Source organism: Protopterus annectens, chromosome 3.part1, assembly GCF_019279795.1.
Source record: "Protopterus annectens isolate FY-2018-M chromosome 3.part1, PAN1.0, whole genome shotgun sequence".
NCBI classification, from domain to species: Eukaryota; Metazoa; Chordata; order Ceratodontiformes; family Protopteridae; genus Protopterus; species Protopterus annectens.
In genome coordinates this window covers 1,469,242,170-1,469,267,477 of record NC_056732.1, presented here as the reverse complement: position 1 = coordinate 1,469,267,477, position 25,308 = coordinate 1,469,242,170, and positions in this window count along the sequence as shown.

Below are 25,308 nucleotides of genomic sequence, written 5' to 3'. Positions count from 1 at the left end.
AAGTCCAAGGACAACCACAAAGCATTCTATAGCTATGTCAAGAATCTAGATGGCAACACCCAGATCTGCTCTGAGTTACAACACAGAGGCACAAAAATTACAGAACCAACTGATATTGCCAACATCCTGGCAGATCGGGTCAGTGCTAACTTTACACCCCTCTCACCCCCTAAAGGGCCCATATCTATACAGGAAGAATGCAGAGTTCCTGTAATCACAACTACACAGGTGAAAGCTGCACTCTCTAAAGCCAAAAACACAGCATCCATGGGACCGGACAACATCCCAGGCTGCGTTTTACACGAACTTCAGAACGAACTGGCTCCCCACTTAAGCACCATGTTCAGTAATAGCCTTGCATCAGGCTTTGTGCCCACTGAATGGCGCACAGCAACAGTTATCCCACTCCACAAAGGGGGAGCCACCACTGATCCTGGGAACTATCGACCTATTAACCTGACGAGCCTGGTCTGCAAGGCAATGGAACGTATCATCATGGAACTTTTAAACAAAGACCTTGGTAACCTCCAAACTCTGGATCCCACCCAGTTCGGGTTTGTGAAAGGCAGATCATACCTTCTGAACCTGATCAACTTCTTTGAGGTAGTCACCAAAGCTGTGGATGAGGGTAGGGTGGTTCACACAGCCTATCTTGACCTTGCCAAGGCTTTCGACACCATCCCCCATTCTGGAATTATAGCTAACCTCACTAAACTAGATATAAATCCCTACGTCACAAGATGGGTTGCCAACTGGCTCACTAACAGAACCCATACTGTAATAGTTGTAAACTCCAAATATGACCTCAAGGCAGTGACAAGTGGAGTGCCACAGGTTTCCGTCCTGGGACCTCTCCTGTTTGGTATCTACTTCTCTGCCTCTGCTGACGAAGTTCACAGATGACTGCAAACTAGGAGCCGTAGTCAAGTCCCCAAATGATGTGGACATCCTACAGAAGGGCCTCACTGAGACAGATGCCTGGTGTCAGAGCCATGGCCTCAAGCTCAATGCCAAAAAGTGCATTGTCATCCCCTTTGGTAAAAACTCTGTACCCATGAACTACCACATAGGCAGCAATCTACTTAACACCGAATGCGTGATAAGAGACCTTGGGACCCAGGTGGACAGTAGTCTCTCCTTTGATAGTTACATCGCCACAGTAGTCAAAGTCCTTCTACATTGCACACCTCATCATAAAAGAGTTCTCATCCAGGAAAAAAGAGGTCATTGTTCCCCTCTACTCGTCCCTCATTAGACCCATTATAGAGTACAATGCCCCTTTTGGAATGTACCTCGCAAGACGTTTGCAGCAGCTGGAGAGGCCACAGAAGTACCTCACAAAGAGGATTACTGGCCTCAAACAAATGCCCTATACTGACCGCCTCAAAAAACTCCAGCTTTACTCTGTAGCATATCGCCTACTCCAAAGTGATCTCTGCCTAACATATAAGGCTATGTCAAACCCAGAGCTGTTGGACATACTACACCTAAAGAAATCCCAATCCCTCCAAGCTACGCGCTCTAGGGACCTAAACCTTGTCACCACAATAAACAGGACACACTGGAGGGATAGATTCCTGTTCCAGAGACTTCCTATACTCTGGAACAAGCTACCCATCTATGTCAAGCAAATTTCTTCATTAGCACTCTTCAAGAAAAATCTTGATGAGTGGATGGGAAATAGGAAATGCACCCCAGGGATCACTTCTGTGTCTCTGTTGGACAGTGGCACAGGAAAATAACTTTCTTGGGTGGCGTAAGCTATGGTATCTTGCTGGCTAGGCTTACGTAGGCCCTTGGGCTGATAGCCTAGTACCTACCAATGAACCTATGATGCTAAAGGTCTTCTTAGCAGCATGGATTAAAGCACAGGCCAATTATCCATGACGCCATTGCATTCAGAAAAACAATCTTGTTAATCCAAGTAAAGAATTTGAGAATAGATTTTCTCCAAACTCACTTGCTGACAGTTTCTCTCCTTGGTGACTCTTTACAGTTACTTACGAAGAAAGTGTAACAGTGCTAAGACCTTTAGCATCATTTAATATTTACTGTGGGCCGGATTTACGAAAGCTTGCACGGAGTTGTAGAGTAGAGTAAGATGTCAAACAGGCAATATGTCTGCCGTGCGATCCAGGGACAGCCGGCAGGGGTGTTCATGAGAGCTGCTAAAGCTACTCTTGCACGGACAGTGTTATGGTATGCAAATTACCTCATTAGCTGCTGAAAGCTATGCAAATGAAGTAAATTTGCAATCCAGGAAACACTAACCTGTCCGTGGAAGATTAGTGTTATCTGCAGAAATGTACTCCGTTGGTAACTGAGTACAGTTCTGCAAATAGCTAAATGGCGCTATGACCGCTCCAAATAAATGCATACAGTTGAGGAAGCATGCCAGTGGCCAAATATAAGGCCACTGGCATTTATAAATGTTTAAAATTATTAAAATCAAACTTTTTTCCCCCCTATCTCCGATGTTTAAGCATAGTGCAGCACTGCGCAAAAGTGCGGCGCTTTAAAAACAAGAAAGTATTTTAAAAATAGCCAAAAATAGCCATTTTCACTAAAAAGCTTATCCTACGATGCAGGTGAATGGCAGTCTGAAGACAACATGGCCACTTAGTACTGGTTGCTAAGAGGGGGGAAGCTCAGTGTGAGAGATGTAACCATGCATTAGTAGGCAATCCCATGCAAATGAGGATAAGGATAGTGAATCCCAATTTTCCCCAGCATGTGATCCATGTTCCAAGAGTGTAAGTGTAGGAGTAGGTGAGTAGTAGAGTAGAATATAGGTGACATCATGAGGGGGTATGTCAGAAAGGCTGTAAGCTAATTGGGGCACAGTGTCTTGTGTTTGCCCTGAGTTGCTCAGGATTGCAAGAGGCGTGTCTACAGTTGTCCTGTTTGAAAACCAGAAACCAAAGGTGCACACTGTGAAAATATCTGAAATTTCTTGCAAACATGCCCACAGCGTGTGCGCATGTTTGTGCGGCGCTGCCCCAGGCGGAAACAGAAATGGAAAAGGAAGGAAAAGAAGTAGTAGGAAGTTCACCAAGGAGAACTAGCAGAGCTGCCAGGTGAAAAATATCAGAATCAGCCAGTTACACAGGCAGCAGACTAGCCCAGCCCAGCACTTTAAAACTCTGCAAACATCATTCTCCCGTTTTTTCCCAAGAACTCTGCAACACTGCAGTATACAAAGAGGAAAAGCTTAAAAAGCTTAAGTCAGACAAAATGTTAGGGGCTGCACTTGCTATCATAAACCAACATGTGCAAGGTGCTGAGGGTGGTTATATTGTGAATGCTGCTGAGCAACCCACAGTGAGGAGACTGAGAAGAGTGTACAGACCCAGGGTAACCTACCAGGGGCTACATGAGCTGGAGCTAGTGGAGCACTATAGGGTGGGCAGAGACCTCCTGCAGCGGCTGTGCCGGCCACGCCTCACACACAGAACCAACAGAGGGTAACCCATCCCAGTGGATACCAAGCTATGTGTTGGCCTAAGAATACTAGCTACAGGTACCTTCCAGAGACCAACTGGTGATATGATGGGGATTTCACAGGCATCAACATCCAGGGTACTGCACCAGTTTCTGGAAGCCATGTCAGCGCATGTTGGTGACCATGTATATTTTCCCAATTCCTGTGAGGCATTGGCCAGCAACATGCATCCTTTCCACCAAATAGCAGAGTACCCTGAGGTAGTGGGAGCAGTAGACTGCAGCACATACACATCAAAGCACCACCAGGTGAGCAGGGTAGGGTCTACATCAACCACAAGGGCTTCTCCTCCATCAACTGCCAGGTCGTGTGCGATGTCTGGGGCATAATAATGAATGTGTGTGCTGGCTGCCCTGGAAGCTATCACTATTCCCACATCTGGCATCTGGTGCAGCTGTACCAGAGATTTGCCAATGGGGACATCCCACATGGTCACCTAGTGGGGGATGCTGGATACGCACTGGAGCCGTGGCTGATGACACCCATCAGAAATGGACACACACCCGAACAAGAACTCCATAATGAGGCACATGCACAAACAAGAAACATAACTGAGCGTGTGTTTGGGATGCTCAAGCCACGGTTCCGGTGCCTGGACACATCTGGGGAGCCTTGCAGTACTTACCAACTACATGTACCCAAATTGTCATGGTATGTGCCATGCTACACAATATGATCCTGTGGAAACAGCTGCAGCAGGAACAGCATGAGGCAGGGCCAAACAGCCCCCCACCATTGCCAAGGCCTGCACAGGCATAGCGTGACTCTGAGGAACAACCTGAGCCTGCCCCAGTAGGCAAAAGGAGGCATGCCCAGTATGCCCTGGCCTTGGCAAAGAGGCAACGCATAGCACATACACTGACTCAGTAGGAACCCTGGAAATGACACCTCTCTCTGACTCTCCCATACAGTAAAAGGGATGCCTAACTTGACACTACCAGTTTTCAAATGTGTATAGGGAGTGTACTATGTGCATCCAACATAGGCAGCCCTGCAGCACTACCTGAGGCATGAGTGCCCTATTTTAAGCAATATAAAGTACTGCTAAGCACATTTAACAGTATTGAGCATATTTAAATAAATTGCGCATAACTGTGCACCGTGCTAACCAGCGCAACGTCAGGCAAAGTTGGGCAACATTGGGCAAAGTAGGGCATAGTCGAGCAAAGTTGGGTAAACACACTCACACCTGCTTTACTGTTCCTTAACCAGTCAGGTCTGCCTAGCAGGAAAATTAAAAAGCAGTGACAGGGCTCGAACTCAGGATACTGTGCATTATAGTCACAGTACTGAACCACTAAGCCATGACAGCATTTTACTGGCACAGACACAACTTAAGTCACTCACACATACCAGTAGTGGGGGTCACATACCTAACGGTCACAGCCAGCACGACAGTTGTAGACGAACACAAACAATTGCTGTATCATGCCCTCTGAAGAGGCATATGAGTAACCTCCCCCCTGGCCTATGCAGACAGATAACAGCAGAACAGGCAGTGTGGTGTGGGTTGGGTAGGCTATGAAGTCACAAGCTAATATGCGTGTAATTGGAAGCTAAGGTCTGTAGTACAGTAGAATGCCTCAAGCCAGTATGAAAGGCAACAGTACAGACTGAAATGGAGTACCTGACATAGCAGTGCAGGCCTAGCAAATGTGTATAAGTGTCAGGTGTACCCCTCATCCTATGTACACCCAAAGTAACAATCAGGTGTGCCCCCCGGGTAGAAATGTTCAAATAATAGCTGTCCTCCCTGTATGTAGAAATGTTGATAAGTCTCTGCAAATTGACTCATGGAAGCCCTGCAGGCACAGCGTGCTTCCTGTCGATGTACAACACAAAGGTGTGCCCTGAAGTAAAAACCAGCTTGATTTTTCACACACGTATAGTATATATGCCCATAGTGGGCATGCTCACACACACAAACAAATTTAGCAATTTTCAGTCAGCAATATACTGAAAGGACATACTGGGCATGCTCACACACTTGGCCCATGTCTGAGTACAGCAGTGGGCCACACATATCTGGCAGTTGCAGTTCTTACTCCAGACACTTGTCACTATTCACCAATCCTGCCTTGCGCACACAGTGATATGAAAACAGATCCATATAATATATTGGACCCCTGTCATAATCAAACTATGTACTACAAGTACTTGTTGTTCAAAGAAAGTGAAAATCCAAAGAAGATCAACAAATCTCCAGTCAGTATCATCAAGAAACAATGAGCACTCCTAACATTATCCAAGCCATGTTCTGGCAAAAATACTGCCAAAGAGTCACAGAGAACCATGAAGCTTTCTTTCGTTATGTCATAAATATCAATGTAAACTCATATATGTTCCGAGTCAGTGCAAAGTGTAAATGAATACATGTACATCACTGACATTGCCAACATCTTGTCAGACAGGTTCCTACATATTTACCCTCCTCTCACTGACAAAAGGGCCCATTGCCATACCTGGAGATTGTGAAAACCCATAAATCACATGTACAATGGTTAAACAGCTCTATCCAAACCTAAAAACACGGCGTCTATGGGATGACATGGTTTCCCTGGCTGTGTCGTATGTGAACTCCAAAACAAACAGACCCTGCACCTGAACAGTCTGTTGAGATTCACCCTCTGTACAGGATATGAAACTGTTGAATGGGTTACAGCAACGTTTGGCACACTGCACAAGTGTTGGTGCACAACAGACCATGGGAACTATTGTCTTATAAGCCTGATCTGCAAGGCCATGGAGTCCATCATTATGGAACACATAAACAGAGCTATTGGGAGCATACAAACACCCAAACCCTACCCATTTTGGTTTGGTCAGGGGCAGATCATGGTTCCTAAACCTGCTAGACAGTTTTCAAGGCAGTCACCCAGGACATACATCAATGAAATGAGTTCCACATGGCCTACATAGACCTTGAAAAGCCCTTTTCCAACATCCTACACACGTCATATCCACAAAATCAACCACCTGTGCATAAACACGTATGTCATCTGATGGATTGCCAACTGGGGCACAGATGGATCCCACAAGGTAAGAATTGTGGTCTCCTGTTCAAGCTGGTAACAACTGCTGTCCCCTATGGCTCAGTCCTGGGACCCCTCCTGTCTGGTATATACTTTTCAGAAATACAGTCAAACACACGAGGGCTGTGTTTAGCAAAGCTTGTGGATGACTGCAAAAAGGTTGTCATAATCAATGTTTGGGACAACAGAGACATCCTTAAAAAGGGTCTCAGTCAGACAGATGTGGTGTCAAAATTATGGCCTTCAGCTACAGTCATACAAATACCACATAGGTGCCAACACCCTAAATATGGAAATAATAATAAGGGATCTATAGACACATGTGGATAGTCATCTCAACTTCCAGAAACACATTCACAAAGTGGTTAGAAAATCATGCTATGTGTTCCCACAAATTGCCAAGGTCTTTGCATATAGGTCAAAGGAGGTTCCCTCTACTCATCAGACCCATCAGAGAGTATCACGGCACACTTGCGATTAATCTGACTAGGCACCTTCAGCAGCTGGAAAGACCACTGACGTACCTCAACAAGAGGATTACTGGCCTCAAATAGTTGCCCCATGCAACAACACTGAATTTAACTCAATCTGTACTCTGTTGCATACTGTCTACTCAGGCGATCTCTGCCCAACAGATAGGTCCATGTCCAATGCAGAACTGATATACATGCGCTATCTGAAGTAAACCCAAGCTCACTGTGCCACATGCTCTAGGGATATCATCATCACAACAATAAATAGAACATGTTGGAGGGATACATTACTAACTCACAGACTTCCCTTGCTTTGGAACAGGCTCCCAACCTACATTAAGCTGAGTCCCTAACTGACACTCTTCCAGAGGAGCCTTGATGAGTGTATGTGAAACTGAACTGTCACACCATGGATCACTTCATCAGCTCTACTACACAGAGGCCTAGGGAACTAACCCCATGTGTGGTGATAGCTGCACACTCTGGTGATACTAATATATGTCTTCAGGCAGATAGCCTATTACCTACCTATGTACATATATATATATATATATATATATATATATATATATATATATATATATATATATATATGTATATGTATATATAGGGGAACACAGTATAATAAGCCAAAGATTGATGGGCAGAGATGAGGGTGACCATGACAGGGAGCCATCCAGGACTATCCCACCCAGCACACATCCCAATGGCACAAAATACATGAGGTGCACATCTCACCCACTGTACATAAGAGCTACCAGTATCTGTAAGCATTACAGTGTATGTGGTCCATGTGCCTGCTGTACAATGAAGTACACATCTACTATCTGTAGACATGTACCTGTCACATAGGTTCATAGGTATGTAGTAGACTATCTTCACGAAGGCATATATTAGCCTAGGCAAGTTGTGCAGCTTTCACCACCCCATTGGGTAGTCTCCCAAGCCCTAGTTCTAATAGTTAGTACCCTAAGCCCCTTTCTTGTGGGGCTGCTGATGTGATGCCTGGTGTGAATTTTCTGTTTCCCATCCTCTCATCAAGGTTCTTATTGAAGAGTGTCAGCGAGGGGCTCTGTCTGATGTACATTTGGACTCTGTTCCACAGTAAGGCAAGTGTCTGGGATGGTACTCTATCCCACTAGCATGTTGTATTCATTGTTGTGATGAGGTTCATATCCCTGGAGTGTGTAGTGCGACTCAATTTTGTTATCCGTAGATGGAGCATGTTCAACAGTTATGTGTTGGACATGGCTCTGTATGTTAGGCAGAGTGTGCCTCTGAGTAGGTGGTACGCAATGGAGAACAGATTTAGTTTTACCAGTTGTGTTGCATAACACAACTGTTTGAGGTCAGTAATCCTCTTGCTACCTCTGTGGTCTCTACAGCTGCTGGATATGCTTAGTTGAGTACATCCAAAATGGTGCATTGTACTCAATGATGGGTCTGATGACTTAAGAGTAGAGGGCCGCCACTACCTCTTTTGATCCTGATGCAAACCCTTTAGGTGGGCCACATAGGATTTCCCAATCAACAATCACATTGGCAACATGGTTGTCAAAGGAAAGATGACTATCTACTTGTGTCCCCAGATCCCTTATTACCTTGTCAGTTTTAAGGGGTAACACCTATGTGGTAGTTTGTGGGTACTTTGTTGTCACCAAAGGGGATTACTATGCATTCTTCCACATCGAGCTTGAGGCCATGATTTTGACACCACACATCTGTCTCATAGAGTCCCTTCTGGAGAATATTTGTGTCATCCGGGGAATCTATTATGGCAAACACTTTACAGTCCCCAACAAACTTAGGTCAACCACAACCCTCCTGTGTTGGCATGTACTTTTGAGAAGTCTATACCAAACAGGAGGGACCCCAGGACTGAACCCTGGGGGACACCAGTTGTTACCAGTGTAGAGTCTGACATGTAGCCAGCAACTCTTAATTTGTGGGATCTATCTGTGAGCCAGTTTGCAATCTATCTTTGATGTATGGATTAATGCCCAGGTTGGTGAGTTCATCTATGATACCTGATTGGGGAATGGTGTCAAAGGCATTAGCGAGGTATAGGTAGGCTGTGTGGAGCTCCTTTTAATCATCTGTAGCCTGGGTATCTGCCTCAAAAAAATCCACCCAGTTCAGGAAGCGTGATCTGCATTTGACGAAGCCAAACTGGGTGTGCTCAACAGTGTGAAGGTTCCCAATGTCTTTGTTGTTGACTTCCATTATGATTGGCTCCATTGCCTTGCAGATCAGCGTCGTCAGGCTCATAGAGCGTGAATGCCAAGGGTCTTTTGTGGCCCCACCCCTGTGGAGTGGGAAGAACGTAGCTGTGCAACATTCTATGGGTACATATCCTGTAGAGAGCATGTAGAGAGAGGTGTAGGTATCCTTGATGAATATGGATACATCCCCATTCTATGTGCTATGATCCAGGTTCTGCTGCTGGAAGGTATGGAATGAGTAGTATCTTGGTAGTGCTGGTATGCTCTCTGGAGCCTTGAACTAGGTTTCTGTTACTGCACAGATATCAATATTCTCCATACTGAGAAGTGCCTCGATTGTGTTCATCTGGAGGCTGAGACTTCTGGCAATGAGTAGCATTTAGCTCACTTTGTGGTTATTTGTGTTGGTTACGGGGTTTGGTTTGTCCTGAGTGACCGGTGTTCCACACCTGAAGACGTCTCATTGGTCTGATCTGACCATAAGCTAATTACCCTACATATCCACATTCTGCTCCCAACCCCCATTAAGGAAACCATGTTAAAAACTTTCTCCAAAGCCAACTTCATGCTTCTTAAGACAGAAATGGTGAACTTCAGGACACCCATGCAGATGGACAATACAGTTATGACTACTGAATCCTACACAATTGCACTTTATAAGCACTTACATGAGTGTATGGATCGTGCTACCCCAAACAGAACCAAGACACTATTCTCCAAGAAAAGGAAGCTAATCTGGTGGTCCCCTGCCATAAACAAACTGCACAACACAAGGAAGAAACTGTTGCAAAAGATGGTAAAACCCATGAGTGGAGGAGCTCCCTGGTCAGCCTTAGTAAGAAGCTGTGATCCCTGATAAAATCCTCCAAAGCTAGTTACGAAAACAAAATCACCACTGATGCTAAAGACAACCACAAAGCATTTTATAGCTAGGTCAAGAATTACAATGGCAACACTCAGATTTTCTCTGAGTTACAGCACAATGGCACTAAATATACAGACCCAACTGATATTGCCAACATCCTGGAAGATAGGATCAATGCTAACTTTACCCTCCTCTCACCCATGAAAGAGCCCATCTGTATACCGGAAGAATGCAAAGTTGCTGTCATCATGGCTGCACAGGTAAAAACCACTCTCCAAAGCCAGGAACATAGCATCCATGGAACCAGATAACATCCCAGGCTGTGTTCTACACGAACTATAGAATGAACTGGTACCACACCCAAGTTCCATGTCAATCATAGCCTCACCTCAGGCTTTGTGCCTGCTGAATGGCGCACAGTGTTGAGCCTGGTCTGCAAGGCCATGGACCGTATCATCATGGAACTTATAAACAAAGACATTGGTGATCTCCAAACTCTGGACCACAACCATTTCGGGTTTGTAAAAGGCAGATCATGTCTCCTAAACCTGATAGACTTCTTTGAAGCAGTCACCAAAGCCGTAGACAAGGGTAAGGTGGTTCACGCAGCCTATCTAGATCTTGCCAAGGCTTTCAACACCATCCCTCACAATGGAATTATAGATAAACTCACTAAACTAGGTATAAATCCCTATATCACAAGATGGGTTGCCAACTGGCTCACTGACAGAACCCACACTGTGAAAATAGCAGACTGCAGATCCGACTTCAGATCAGTGACAAGTGGAGTACCACAAGGTTCAGTCCTGTGTCCTGTCCTGTTTGGTATCTACTTCCCTGAAATACAGGCTAACAGAGAAGGTCTTTGGCTAATGAAGTTCCCAGATGACTGCAAACTAGGAGCCATAATTGAAACTACTAACGATGTGGACATCCTACAAAAGGGCCAAACTGAGACAGATGCCTGGTGTCAAAGCCATGGCCTCAAACTCAATGCCAAAAAGTGCATTGTCATCCCCTTTGGTAAAAACTCTGTACCCATGAACTACAGCATAGGCGGTAGTATACTTAACACTGAAAGTGTGATAAGAGACCTTGGGACACAGGTGGTCAGTAGACTCTCCTTTGATAATCACATTGCCACAGTAGTCAGGAAATCCTTCTATGTGGCACACCTCATCACAAAAGGTTTCTCATGCAGAAAAAAAAGAGGTCATTGTTCCCCTCTACTCATCACTCATTAGATCCATTATAGAGTACAACCTTTTGGTATGTACCTCACAAGACATTTCCAACAACTGGAAAGCCCACAGAAATACCTCACAAAGAGGATTAGTGGCCTCAAATACATGCCCTACACAGACCGTCTCAAAACACTCAAGCTTTACTCTGTCGCATATCGCCTACTCGGAGGTGATCTCTGCCTAACATACAAAGCTATGTCAAACACAGAGCTATTGGACATGCTCCACTTAAAGAAATCCCAATCTCTCCGAGCTTCGGCCCCCAAAACCCGGACCGAAATACAAAAGGAGGGGGTGTATCCATTTTCATAAAGGATAACCACACCTCCAGGTTAGTGGCACAGCACGAGGCCTCGGAGACCATCCAAGTGCAACTAACAGTGGGCAAAGCTGCTTATCAGATCGTAGCCTGCTACAGATCACCTACCTTGTCTCAGGACCCTCACTCATCATTCCTGACAACAGTGGAAAATATAAAGGTCCTACCAAACACTATGATATTAGGAGATTTCAACTACCCAAACATTGACTGAGAGAATTACTCAAGTACAAACTCCTTTGCTCAATGCGTCCTAGAGTTTATAAACTCAAACTCCCTGGAACAGCTGGTCACCACCCCCACTAGAGGTGACAACATGCTGGACCTGAACATCACCAACATGAGGGATCAGTGTTCCACACCAGAGGTAAACCCCTCGCTGGTAAGATCAGATCATAAAGTAATCATGCTGGACATCCACATCCCGTCCCCACCCCCAGTCAAGGAAACCACTGTGAAAAACTTTTCAAAAGCAAACTTCACACTTCTCAAGACTGAAGTGGAAAGTTTCAAAGCCCCCTTGCTACAGGATAATGCTATCCAATCCTCAGAATCCTTTACAAGTGCATTATATGAGCATCTACAGGGATGCATGGATCGAGCCATCCCAAGTAAAACCAAGACTCACTACTCCAAAAAGAGGAAACCAGTTTGGTGGTCCTTGCCCATAAATAAGCTATACAACAGAAGGAGGAAACTACTACATGATAGAGCAAAATTCTAAAAAGGAAGGGCATCACTGATCATTATTAGCAAGAAACTACAATCGCTCATAAAATCATCCAAGGCCAGTTTCTAAAGAAAAATTGCCAAGGAATCTAAAGATAACCACACAGCCTTCTTTAGCTATATCAAACATTTAAGTGGCAACTCCCAGATATGCTTTGAGCTATTGTAAAATGGCAAAAAATACACTGGACCAACTGACATTGCCAACATTCTGGCGGACAAGTTTAGTGCAAACTTCACCCCCCACTCACCCTCAAAAGGGCCCGTGTCCATCCCAGAAGAATGCAGAGCCCCAGACATCACGGACATGCAGGTAAAAACAGCCCTCTCCAAATCTAAGAACACAACATCAATGGGACCGGATGGTGTCCCAGGCTGTGTCTTACACGAGTTCCAAAAGGAACTAAACCCTCACCTAAATTCACTGTTCAGACTCAGCCTTACCCCAGGCTATGCATCCAAAGAATGGTGTACAGCAACAATCATCCCACTCCACAAAGGTCATGCCAAAACAGAACCTGGGAACTATCGCCCTATAAGCCTGACCAGCCTGGTCTGCAAAGCTATGGAGTGAATTATCATGGAACTCATAAACCGAGACATTCGGAACCTCCAGACACTGGACCCTACCCAGTTCAGCTTTGTTAAAGGCAGATCCTGCCTCCTAAGCCTAGTTGACTTCTTTGAAACAGTTACCAAGGCCATAGATGAAGGGAAGGTAGTCCACACAGCCTACCTGGACCTCACTAAGGCCTTCAACACCATTCCCCACTCTGGCATCATAGACAAGCTTACCAGCTTGAACATTAACCCCTATGTCATGAGATGGGTGGCCAACTGGCTCATGGATAAAACACACATGGTCAGAGTTGTGTGTGCCATGTCCGACTCTAAACCAGTCACAAGTGGCATCCTACAGGTCTCGGTCCTGGGACCCCTCCTGTTCAGTATATACTTCTCTGAGGCACAGGCAAGCACGGGAGGACTATGGCTGACCAAGTTCACAGATGACTGCAAACTGGGGGCCATAATCGACTCTCCAGCTGACACAGACATCCTCCAGAAGGGTCTTACAGAGACAGATGCCTGGTGTCAGAACCATGGCCTCAAGCTGAATGCCAAAAAATGCATAGTCATTCCCTTTGGAAAAAGCTAAGTTCCCATGAATTACCATGTAAGTGGTAATCCACTAGGTATGGAAAATGTAATTAGGGACCTGGGGACCCAGGTAGATAGTAACCTCTCCTTTGATAATCACATTGCCAAAGTGGTTAGATATTCCTTCTATGTAGCCCACCTAATCACGGAAGAGTTCACCTCTAGATTAAGAGGGGTCATTGTGCCCCTCTACTCCTCACTCATTAGGCCCATAATAGAGTACAAAGCCCCATTTGGTATGTACCTTAATTGGCACATGCAACATCTGGTAAGACCACAGAAGTACCTCACCAAGAGGATCATGGGCCTCAAAGAGATGCCCCATGCAGCTCAACTAAAGAAACTCCAGCTCTACTCGTTTGCTTACTGCCTGCTAAGGCCATGTCCAACCTGGAATTAATGGACATGCTCCACCTCAAGAAAAACAAATCTTTTAGAGCCACACGCTCCAGTGAATTAAACCTCAGCAAAGCAATAAGCAGAACGTGCTGGTGGGATAGATTCCTGTCCCAGAGACTTCCCTCGCTGTGGAATAGAATCCCAGTTGATGTTAGGCAGAGCCCCTCGCAGTCTCTCTTCAAGAGAATCTTGATGAGTGGATGGGAAATTTACCCCTGGGATCACTTCAGTGGCCCTGCTAGACAGAGGCCCAGGAAACTAATTTAAAAGTGAGGCAAAAGCCAACACATTCTGGCTAGGCTTATAAATGCCCTTGGGCAGATAGCCTAGTATCTATGAACCTACATGGTCTAGGGACCTAAACCTTGTCATCACAATAAACAGAACATGCCGGAGGGATAGATTCCTGTCCCAGAGACTTTACATACTCCGGAATAAACTACCTATCTATATCAAACAAAGCTGCTCATTAGCACTCTTCAAGAAAAATCTTGATAATTGGATGGGAAATAGGAAATTCACCCTGGGGATCACTTCTGTGTCTCTGCTTGACAGTGGCACAGGAAAATAAATTTCTTGGTGGCAAAAGCTAGGGTACCTTTTTGGCTGGGCTTGTATAGGCCTCAAGGCCGATATCCTAGTACCTACCTATGAACCTTTGAGCCTTGCCTAAAAAAGGTAATATGGGGACAGCAAGAGCCTTGACCAGTATTCAGAAGCATAGGGGCGACAGGCACAAACCACCTGTAGCAAAGCAACAAGGCTTGTCTATCATGTCATCACAGGCAGACAGAGACTGGATCCCCTTTGAATGACAGCAGAAGCTTAGTCAATTGTTGAAGTTTATCATCTTTCTGTTATATTGCAGTATCATGTAGGTGAAGGTAAGATGCTACTCAAGGTCAGGGTCATACCAGCCTGGGCTACATGATCATAGAGCTAATAAATATCTCTTGTCATGTTGTCCTGGGAGGTATTTCTCAGATTATTCACACTGACCTGTACAAAGAACACGTCATATAGGTACCTGTTCTGGAGTGATGTAAGTGCTTGTGTTATGTGGTGGATCATAGCACCCGACAGACAACTTTACCTTTGTCCAGCCCAGTGAGTGGAGCATCTATGTGCCTGACTATGAAGTCACCTATTACTAGTGTGTTGGGTATGTTGTTTTGCCTTAGGGCCTGTTGTGAGGCACACTGCTTTGGTGTATTATGTGTTTTCTGGCGTGTGCCTGGAGGTGCATGTTGCTTGCTTGTCTGCTTAGGAGGACACTCTCTCTTTTTCAGATTAATATTTGTATTCTCCGAGTATGGTAATGAGTATTTATGTGTGTGTTGTGCTGGTGCTTATATTGTAGGTCTATGAGACAATTGGTGTTGGGGTTGTATGACCCTACTCCTCCTGACTGTATTGTCCAGTATTGGGTTGACAGAGCTTAGCCACTGGTTTGACCCTGTATGTGCCAGCATGTGGTGCATCAACCCATATATGATATGGTCATGGCTTATGCATACAATACACTCACAATACACCTATTATGATAAGCCTGCTGAGGTTAGCAAATGTGGAAAAAAACCTTTGTGCAAACTGTCAGCAAGTAATGTCTGTATTGCACCCTGTAACTCCATATTGCTTGCTGAAGTGTAAAGACATACTTAGTTTGGATTAAGAACACCGCACTTGCCAACTGTGTGTGTCTCCCTGGGGAGGAGCAACCTTTTTGGAGACTACTCACACACCCTAAAAGTGGTGTACTCCTCTTTGTCAAGTCTGATGATGTCACCATCCTACAAATATACTGTATAGTGCATCATGTAAATGTGTACTGCTGTAGTATCATAATGTAGTTAGGTAGGGATTTGAATCCTGCACTTGCCATCTGTGTGTGTGTGTGTGTGTGTCTCCCTGGGGAGGAGCAACCTTTTTGGAGAATACCCACACCCCTTAAAAGTGATATACTCATCTTTGACAAGTCTGATGATGTCACCATCCTACAAATATAGCTGTGGAAAGGTGAAATCCCAGTAATGTGTATAGCGTGTCTTGTAAATGCATACTGCTGTAGTATCATAATGTAGTTAGGAAGGAATTTGAATCTCGCACTTGCTGACTGTGTGTGTGTGTGTGTGTGTGTGTGTGTGTGTGTGTGTGTGTGTGTGTGTGTGTGTGTGTGTGCTCCAGGTGTGTGATACCGTTGGTCAATGTGGGGTGGGTTTTGATTTTTCTAGTGTATGACATATCACAATGACAACTGTATGTGCATTACACATGTAAGGTAGCTGTGGGGCAAATCCATATACATACATGTGACCTCAATTATTTAGTAGGTGGGTACTCTGCTTTCTTCATGAACGCATCTGTTATCTTTGCCAGAGCATGCTGGTGCTTTCCAGACCTTAGGTCCCTTCTGTATTCTTGTGACAAGCTTAGCCACTGCAGTGATCACTGGGCTACATCTTCTGTTTCACATCCACTCATCACGGTTTCTATTGAAAAGTGTGAGTGAGGGTTTATGCTTGAGTTATATTTGAAACCTGTTCCAAAGCAAGCAAAGTCTGGCAAAGATGACTAATCATTATAGGTGTGCAACAACTTCTGTGGATCTGCATGCAAACCCTTTATTGCTTATGTGCTCCACAGAGGGATTTCCAAAACCCTTTGGTAATGTGATTATCAAAGGAGAGATGACTAAACACATGGCTCTATGTATACATTAGTATCTGTTCCACAATTTGGGGGCTACTACCTATGTAGTACTCTGGGGATACTTTGTTTTCTAAAAGTGGATAACTATGCTTTCTTTGGCTTATAGCTTTACAGCATGAGTTTGACACCAGGTATCTGTCTCTATTATACCCTTTTGGAGGATGTGTGTGTCATCTGGAGAATAAAGTATAGCCCACAGTATGCATTTTCATCAAACGTGGACAAGACATATCTCTACTGCTTTTGCTTGTACCTAAGAAAGCTATATGCCAAACAGGAGTGGTCCCAGGACTGAGTGCAGGTGAATACCACTTGTTACTGGCATAGAATAGTACATGGAGGCTGCAAATGTTACTGTGCGTCCTACATCTGTGCGTCAGTTGTCAAGCCATTATCTAACAATCGCTTATGGTCAGTCTGTTGAGGTTATGTATAATACCAGAATGTGGGATGGGTATGAATTGCTGGTGAGCTATAGATTGCCCCCCCCTCATCTATAGCCTTGTTAACTGGCTTGAAGTCTACTAGGTGTAGGAGCCATGATCTGGCCTTTAGAGAACTTAAGTGGGTATGATGCAGTGTTTGCAGGTTCATAATGTCTCTGTTAATGGGTTCCATAATGCTGTGCTCCATAGCCTTCCAGATAACATTTGTCTAGCTTATAGGGTGAAAGTTTCCAGGACCTGTTGTAGTTCTACCCTTAATCAATTCATGTTAACATTTGCACTGGGTGTTACAAGGGTGGACTGGTTTAAGAATAAGTATATTAGAGGGTCAAGCCAGGTTTAAAGGTTAGTAGACCAAGCCAGATAGGCAGGATTAAGTTGGTTTCTACATGTGCTGAGGAGGGATGCAGAGTATATTGTGAAATAAATGCTAAGGATGAAGCCAACAGGTAACAGGAAAAGAGGAATGCCTAAGATGAGGTTTATGGCTGTGGTGAGAGAGGACATGCAGGTGGATGTTGTGACAGTGCAAGATGCAGAGGGCAGAAAGAAATGGAAACAGACGATCTACTGTGGCGACCCCTAATGGGAGCATCCAAAAGGGGAAGAAGACGTTGTAGCTCAACCCTTGTGGACTGTGAACACCATTACTGTGCATCATTCCACAAGTATGTAACCTGTATAGAGGCTGCATCTGGACAGAGTGTTTAGGTGAGTGGTGACTTCATATGTCAGCTTATGTATGACACAGCCAGGGACACTGTTCAGTACCATTGCCACTGTGGTAAGGAGATGTTTTAACTAGAGTGTCTGTGAATCATCAGGTTTTACATTCTTCAGGTCTGGAAATGTGGCCCTTGTGTAACGACTGGGTGGTGAAATCCACATTCAGACTGTCTGACAAGGAATTGGTAATGTCAGTAAGATAAGTGTACTTTGTGAACATTTACATTAACTGAGACCCAATCTGAGATTTCTCCTGTAGATTATAAGCAACACTAAAGAAAGCGTTAGTGTTGTCTTTGGAATCCTTGCCATTTTGTATTTTGAAGCTTGCCTTGTATGTTTATTGAGGGATTGTATTTTCCCAATGATACTGACCAGAGAAGTTATCCCTTCTTGGTATGTAACTCTTATTTGGTACAACTTCACACCTTCTGTTATATATTTAGTTTATGGCAGGGGTCCATGAGACTATGTACTTTTACTGTATAAGTGAGTATTTTGTGTGTTTGTGAGAGCACGGTCCATGCAACCCTGTAGGTGAACAGCTTGCATTACTAAGAATTATGCAGCTGGGACAGTGTTAACCTTAGTAATGCAAACCAATGACAGCAACAACAGCATCGTCCACAGCACAGTGTCAGCCTGTGTCATACACACACATGCGTACTCAAGTTCCAAAATGTGTGTAGTACAATGCATACTGGCCACCAATAGAAACTGTGGAGTGTTAACACTGGCCAGTACAGGGCATGTCACCCTGCCCATGTGTCCAGTATGCATGTACATGCAGACAGTGCACCTCCACCATGTTCACAAATGTACACCTGCAAACCTGTGCTGCACACACCCCACACTTACTGTCCACTGCATAACGCATGCTGACACAACTGCACACATCAGCCAAGAGGCACATGGACAAACAAAACACAATTGGAATAAACACTGGTGAAAACAATACAACATTGCTAATTACAGCTTTAATGCATCATGCCTGCTCAGCTACACCTTCAGGGATGTCATTACACTTTACTGCTGACAACATGCTACACATCCAACCATTGCTATACTTTATTAAAGTCACCCTGTGCATCAGCACCATATTAGCCTGTTCCTGCATCAATGTTACAGATGACAGGAGCTGGCACAGGTTTCATCATATGCACAGGGTGTGTTGTTGGTTTTCCAGAGGCCTACACTGAGCCATACAATCGACGTGTGTGTGTGTGAGGGCCATGAGAACTGTTATGGGCCAATGTTGATATAATGTGTGCGGGTATGTGTTTGCCCTAGGTTTCTAGTTTATGTATGTGTGTCTGCATACACACAGTTCCACCATGTGGCTGCCATATACAAGGATTTGTGAGACAGCTACAGACTGTACATGGCAGGCTTTACAGATCACCGTCTCGGGCCACGGATATGGAACCTGTGCCTGGCAGGGGTGCTACTGACAGTATCAAGTACTAATCCAGACTGGGTACTATCCGAAGAGGTTGACATATGTCCACTGGATCCAGGTCCCTGCTGGGACTGGCCAGAGCCACATGCACGTGGTCTTCTAGGACGGTATGGACAACCTCCCCAACATTGCTAGGGCTGGTACTGGCACTATGGGAGCGGCTGTGACTTGCTGGACGTCCACGGTGACCTCCAGCTGCTGATGTTGCTGGCATACGTCCACGTCGACATCTCAACCGTCCCGCACTGTCCTGACACATGGACATGACATTGTGGAGGACATCCAATGTCTCACCCCAACGTCCATCAATGACCTCAGTGTAGTTACTTATGGCAGCTGCTAGGTCATGGATACTGTCATTTACAGAGGTGTTATGAGCCCTCTGTGCCCTTAGTCCCTGTCTGGTGTACCACTCCAGTTGTGTCTGTGCCTCCATGACAGCCTGGAACATGCGTGTGGTAGAAAGAGGTGTGGCACATCTGCTAGGGGCATGATGACCAGCAGTGCTCTGACGAGAACCCCTGGGTATCTGCCTATGTGGTACCATTCCAGACATCTGGCTATGGCTGCTGTATCTTGATACATGTGCCATAGATACCACACTGTCCTGGCCAGTGCCAACCGTGCACTGTCCCTCAGCTAAGGGCAGTGGTGATGATGGCTGTACAGGCAGTATGACTGTGTGCATGGATGGGGTGGAGACTTGTGTACTGTCAATTGGTGGCCCAACAGCAGACCCTGACAAACCTGCCTGTGCCTTAACACACCTATCCTCATCATCACTGTCTGTCTCAGTGACATCGGGTTCCCTGCTGTACTGAACCAACCCCATCTCGACACCTGTGAGAGGAAAACAGGAAACACACTTTAAGACCTGAACATGACTTCAGACCACATGCACACATGCACACACACAAAAATACACTCCTCCCTAAAGCAGACACACACAACACCAGCAATATCAGAACATACACAATAGCAGGTGATGGTGGGGTACAGTATCACAAGCAAAACAGTCATATCACACTTGTCAGCATGCAGGACATGTGTTGCTCAACAGCATGCAGTGCAAGTGTAGACAGTCCTTGTTACTAACAGTATACATGGCTTTGATGCATGTGTTTTTTTATTAGGTGATGGACCTCTCCCTGGAACACAATGCATACATGAGCACAACATTGCTGTGCAGGTATTCATAACCCTGTAATGTACTGTGCACCATAACTCACAGGTGTACATACCATTGCTGGATGTGTATCTGTGTGTCCGATAGGTATCCAATGCTGATTACAGCCTCTGTGTCTTTAGCAAATAATTGTGGACACATTTTTAGCACATGCATGATGAGTATTCACACAACATCATCAGTGGTGCATGGATAATTGATGTAATACCATTCTGCCACATACCAAATGTACGGTACTTATGGTGAGTGTAGATCATATTGTGGACATACATGCCAGTCTCATCCATGACATGGCATGCTAAAACACAACTGCATATTTAAACACTACACATACCCAATGTGTGTCATATGACCTAGCCACTCAATAGCATCACAAGACATATATGTGTCAGTTGTGCAAATGGTGATTGGTATGCATATTGTTTAGAGGTGCATATGTGTGCACACATTAAGATGTATAGCAATGAAAGCTATGTGTAGTACTGTGGTTACAATAACTTGATGGGGTATAGTACGGTAGGCCATCATTATGAAGAAGCATGTGGTCACTCAAGTCTACAAATATTTCCCAAACCAGCAGTAATCATGCTCTGCTGGAACTGTACTACCTTGGCTACATTCACCATTTCACAACCAGTTGTTACGTGAGTTTGTAAGGAGGCCAATAAGGAGCATTCCCTGACATGAATGTGTAGTGTGTTGCAGAGTGTTTAAATGCCCCATGATAGGCCTCCACCCCTCAGGTATATTATGTGTAATGTGTGGATGAGATTTTGGATACTGGAGTGTGTCTTTACAGACGGTGTGGGAATCCTTTATGTGTAGCATGTTAAAATGCTCTTTGTATGACATAGATGTGTATGTTATGTGCATGTTGAGTATCAACTGTGCCTATCCAATGGCCACTACAGTCTAGCCACATTTGTTTGAGATGGTCTGGGTATTGCATGTGTTTGAGGCAGCTAATCACATTAGTGAGATGTGCATGCTCTTACACCAAAATACGCACAGCATGCATTATGGGTAGGTGTGTTACATGTGTACATGGCCTACACCTTAACTATGACATGCACTTTTTATTTAAAATAATAAATGTAGAACACACTCACCAGCATCTGTCTGCTGCCTTGATGTCACCCCAGAGGGACCTACATAGAGATGAGACAGTTTGTCAGTGGCCACAACTGTGGCATTGCTACTGTGTGCTTGCAGTCTTACAGTACAACAACAGTTTACATTCACAGAGCTACAGATTATGTTCCAAATGATCAGTATTGCACAACAACAGGCTCCACATCTTTGAACGACATAGTCCACATCTCACATATGCATGATCTACCAATACAGATAACAGTAGTCTACAAATATGCCATGTTACCTGCATGCTCCATGTGTGCCTGCTGGGTGGCTCCAACCTCCATCATGGTGTATGTCTGCCACTGTTGTTGTTGGGCAGGTGCCAACAGGCTCAGGAGCAGCTCCTCCACTCTGCTGAGGGGGGATGGATTTTAACACCACCTCCTGTTGCAAGCTGTTGTCTCTGCACATCAGCAGCACGCTGACGGACATGGCTGAGAAGATCACTGCAGTGGTGGCGTACCTGCTCATATGTCCGGTTATGCAGGCCTACCTCATTTACCCTGCGGACAATATCTTGTCACATTGCAGTACGCTCCTGCTGGTCCTGGTTGGTTCGTGAGAACATGAGATGGTAGTGCTGAATCATACTACTAGCAATTATAACATCTTCAGCACTACTGTAACTGGGGTTCCTGTGATGCGCCATGATCCCTGGAAGACATAAATACGAAAATATGTCTGAGCAAGTCATATGCACATTTAACATTATACAGTACAGATATCACTGAACTGCCATATATAGCAACGTATTAGCTAACCGAGAGTGAAACACTTTAACTGCCACTTATCACTGCTCACCCCACAACTGCTTGCAAGTGCCTTGCTCACTCTCTAGCTAATGAACCATGTTCTGCACAGCAACAAAATAAAATCACTATATAAGACTGTACACGAGTACCTGGCACACTGTATGCAACACGATGCACCACCTAGCCACAGCAGATATACATCAAGCTGATGTGTAAAGAAATATATCATCCATCACAATGAGTGTAAGGTCCAGTAAATGTATTACTATTATAACACACAACTTGTTAATGGCAAACTCCTAGCCAAAAATGTGCACAATTTGAAATATAGGTTGCATACTGCTGTAGTACACTATGAATGTTGCTTGCTACGCAGTTGTATGTTTTACCACACATATATCAAAGGACGTTACAGACATAACCACACACATCAGACATAATTACAGGACACAAAGGTATGACAACCCAGATAAGCTTTCAGTGTGTACTATACAGTACTGTGTGTCAGTACTTACACAACCTTAATCTTGAGAAATGTAATCTGTGATGAATACAGGGACCACACAAAACAGTGAATGCAAGCAATGTGGACATACACCATACATTGCTGTACAGGCCCAGAGCTTAATGTAGTATTACAGTACACACAGGATTTGGATTCAACATTGGTACCAATCAATAATCATAGATGTAGTGCTTTGACACACCCTAGTTAAAACCAAAGGACTTAATCACACTGTATGCAATATCACTTGTTCTGCCTAGCAACAAAACACACAGCTTTTGCTAGGATCAAAGCAAGGACCCATAATACCATGACATACACAGTTTCCCACTAAGCTATCCCACAGATACATATCTTTGACGTATTCACAAACATATTGACCATCACAGTCAGTCAGCAGTACAGAGAATCTATTGCAACAAGTAGATGTAGGTGTATATGAGTGTGTGTGTGTGTGTGTGTGTGTGTGTGTGTGTGTGTGTGTGTGTGTATATATATATATATATATATATATATATATATATATATATATATATATATATATTTATAATCTATATACATATACACATCCATTGGTGTACATATACATATATATGTAGGCACATATACATTTCACCTTTCATAGTGAGAATATCAATTATACAAAGGATGTAAGGTGTACAGTAATGTAGTAAAATTGCACAGTCTTGGGATAAATGCATTGAAGGTGTTCACAGCCCAGGTAGCTTTAGTAGGCCTCACTGGCTTCAACATTGCAAACTGAACAAACCACCCACAGTGTTTAACAACCACATGTCATATACCAGCACTGTATGCTGTCTTGTTTGTCACACACTAAAACCTACATACAAATATGCGCATACGAACATTCACCAACATATATATCTCCACCCTTCACAAACAGTTGCAATATGTCCCCTGCTCTATGCACATAAACAGATGTGAATATATATGACATGTATATATTTCTCCGTATGTGTGTGGCATACACACACAAGATCCACACTGTTGTAAGTCCCTGGACTTCACAGCTGAACTGTTGGGCCTTGCTGCAAGACAAACAGGTGTCACATATGAACACACACTAACATTAGGGGGGGTATATATGGCTACAGATGCTAGATAAGCATACTAGACTGCTAAAGCAGTTGCCAATGCTAAGCTACACTTTAATATGACTATCATGCATTTGTTGTTCTGTCACATCCTTGTTTATATAATGTCACCGCTAATCCCCTCAACAGCCATTGGCCACACTACTGTACAGAACACAGATAACATGAATCAGATCTTTGACATTTAATGCTGAGCTACACATTTCACAGGTATGTCGCACTGCCCACAGGTACACACAGTTTGTCCATAGCAGTAGTTAAGCAGAACATATGTGCATAAATAAGTACTCCTCCCACATACGAATGGTTCACATTATGTAGACTATTCTTCAATAACATCTACCGCATGCCAGTAAATACATATGTGTCACATACCTTTCCTTTGTATGATTTGGTGATATTTCTTTTTCAGCTTCCAAGATGGAGATCATCCGTTGTGGTCATCATTGTTTAAAACAGAAGGTTGGTATAGTTCTTATATCAGAAGCCAGGGTTGCTGCTTCCAGGACCCACGTGTCAATGTAGAAATGTACTAATGCTACCCCAAGATACATGGAAAGATGTACTTTCTTTTCAACTTTTACAATTAACTGCCATACAAAGCTAGTTATTGAGATGTATTCCTTTGGCACAAGAATTGTTTGTGAACTGCTATACTGTGAATATTCATTTACTCAGTTCTAAACAGTTTGTGCTTTTTTAGTGTTACTACTGCGGTGGTGTGCTGGGGTAGTGTTGTCGCCTCACAGCTAGACGTCCTGTTCTATTCTCAGCTAGAACGTCTTGTGTGTGGAGGCCTGCATGAATGGACATACCTTCGTTGAAGGTTGTGCATCAGGGATGGCAACTCGTCATGTAAAAATCTACTGCCAATCATTAGCGGACCGGAGTTCTGCTGTGGCGACCCCTAACCGGGAAAAGCCGAAAGACACAAACAAACATTAGCGCAAGCTGCTGAGAAAAACTGGACACATTTCAGTACTGTGAGTATGCTTACCTACATCCTTGGCAGACCCTGCACACACAGGTATATTCTACATTTGGGTAGGGTTGCAGAAGTACAGAGAACATAAGTAACATTGTGTGGATTTTATCATGCTGGACTTACATGGTTTCTGTGCATGTTAGTTTATCAAGGCAAGTAGTCTGTCTGCGTAACTCTCAACTGTGGACCTATCCACATGATAGCCAGAGAATAGCCTGTTATTTTTTGTCTGTGCACCAGACAGTTCTTTTCAGCAATAGAGCAATGGCATTCTTACAGTTGGTTGCTACCAGTACATTGATACATCCATTTGTATTTCAGTGTTGTATTCCTACATAAGGGTAT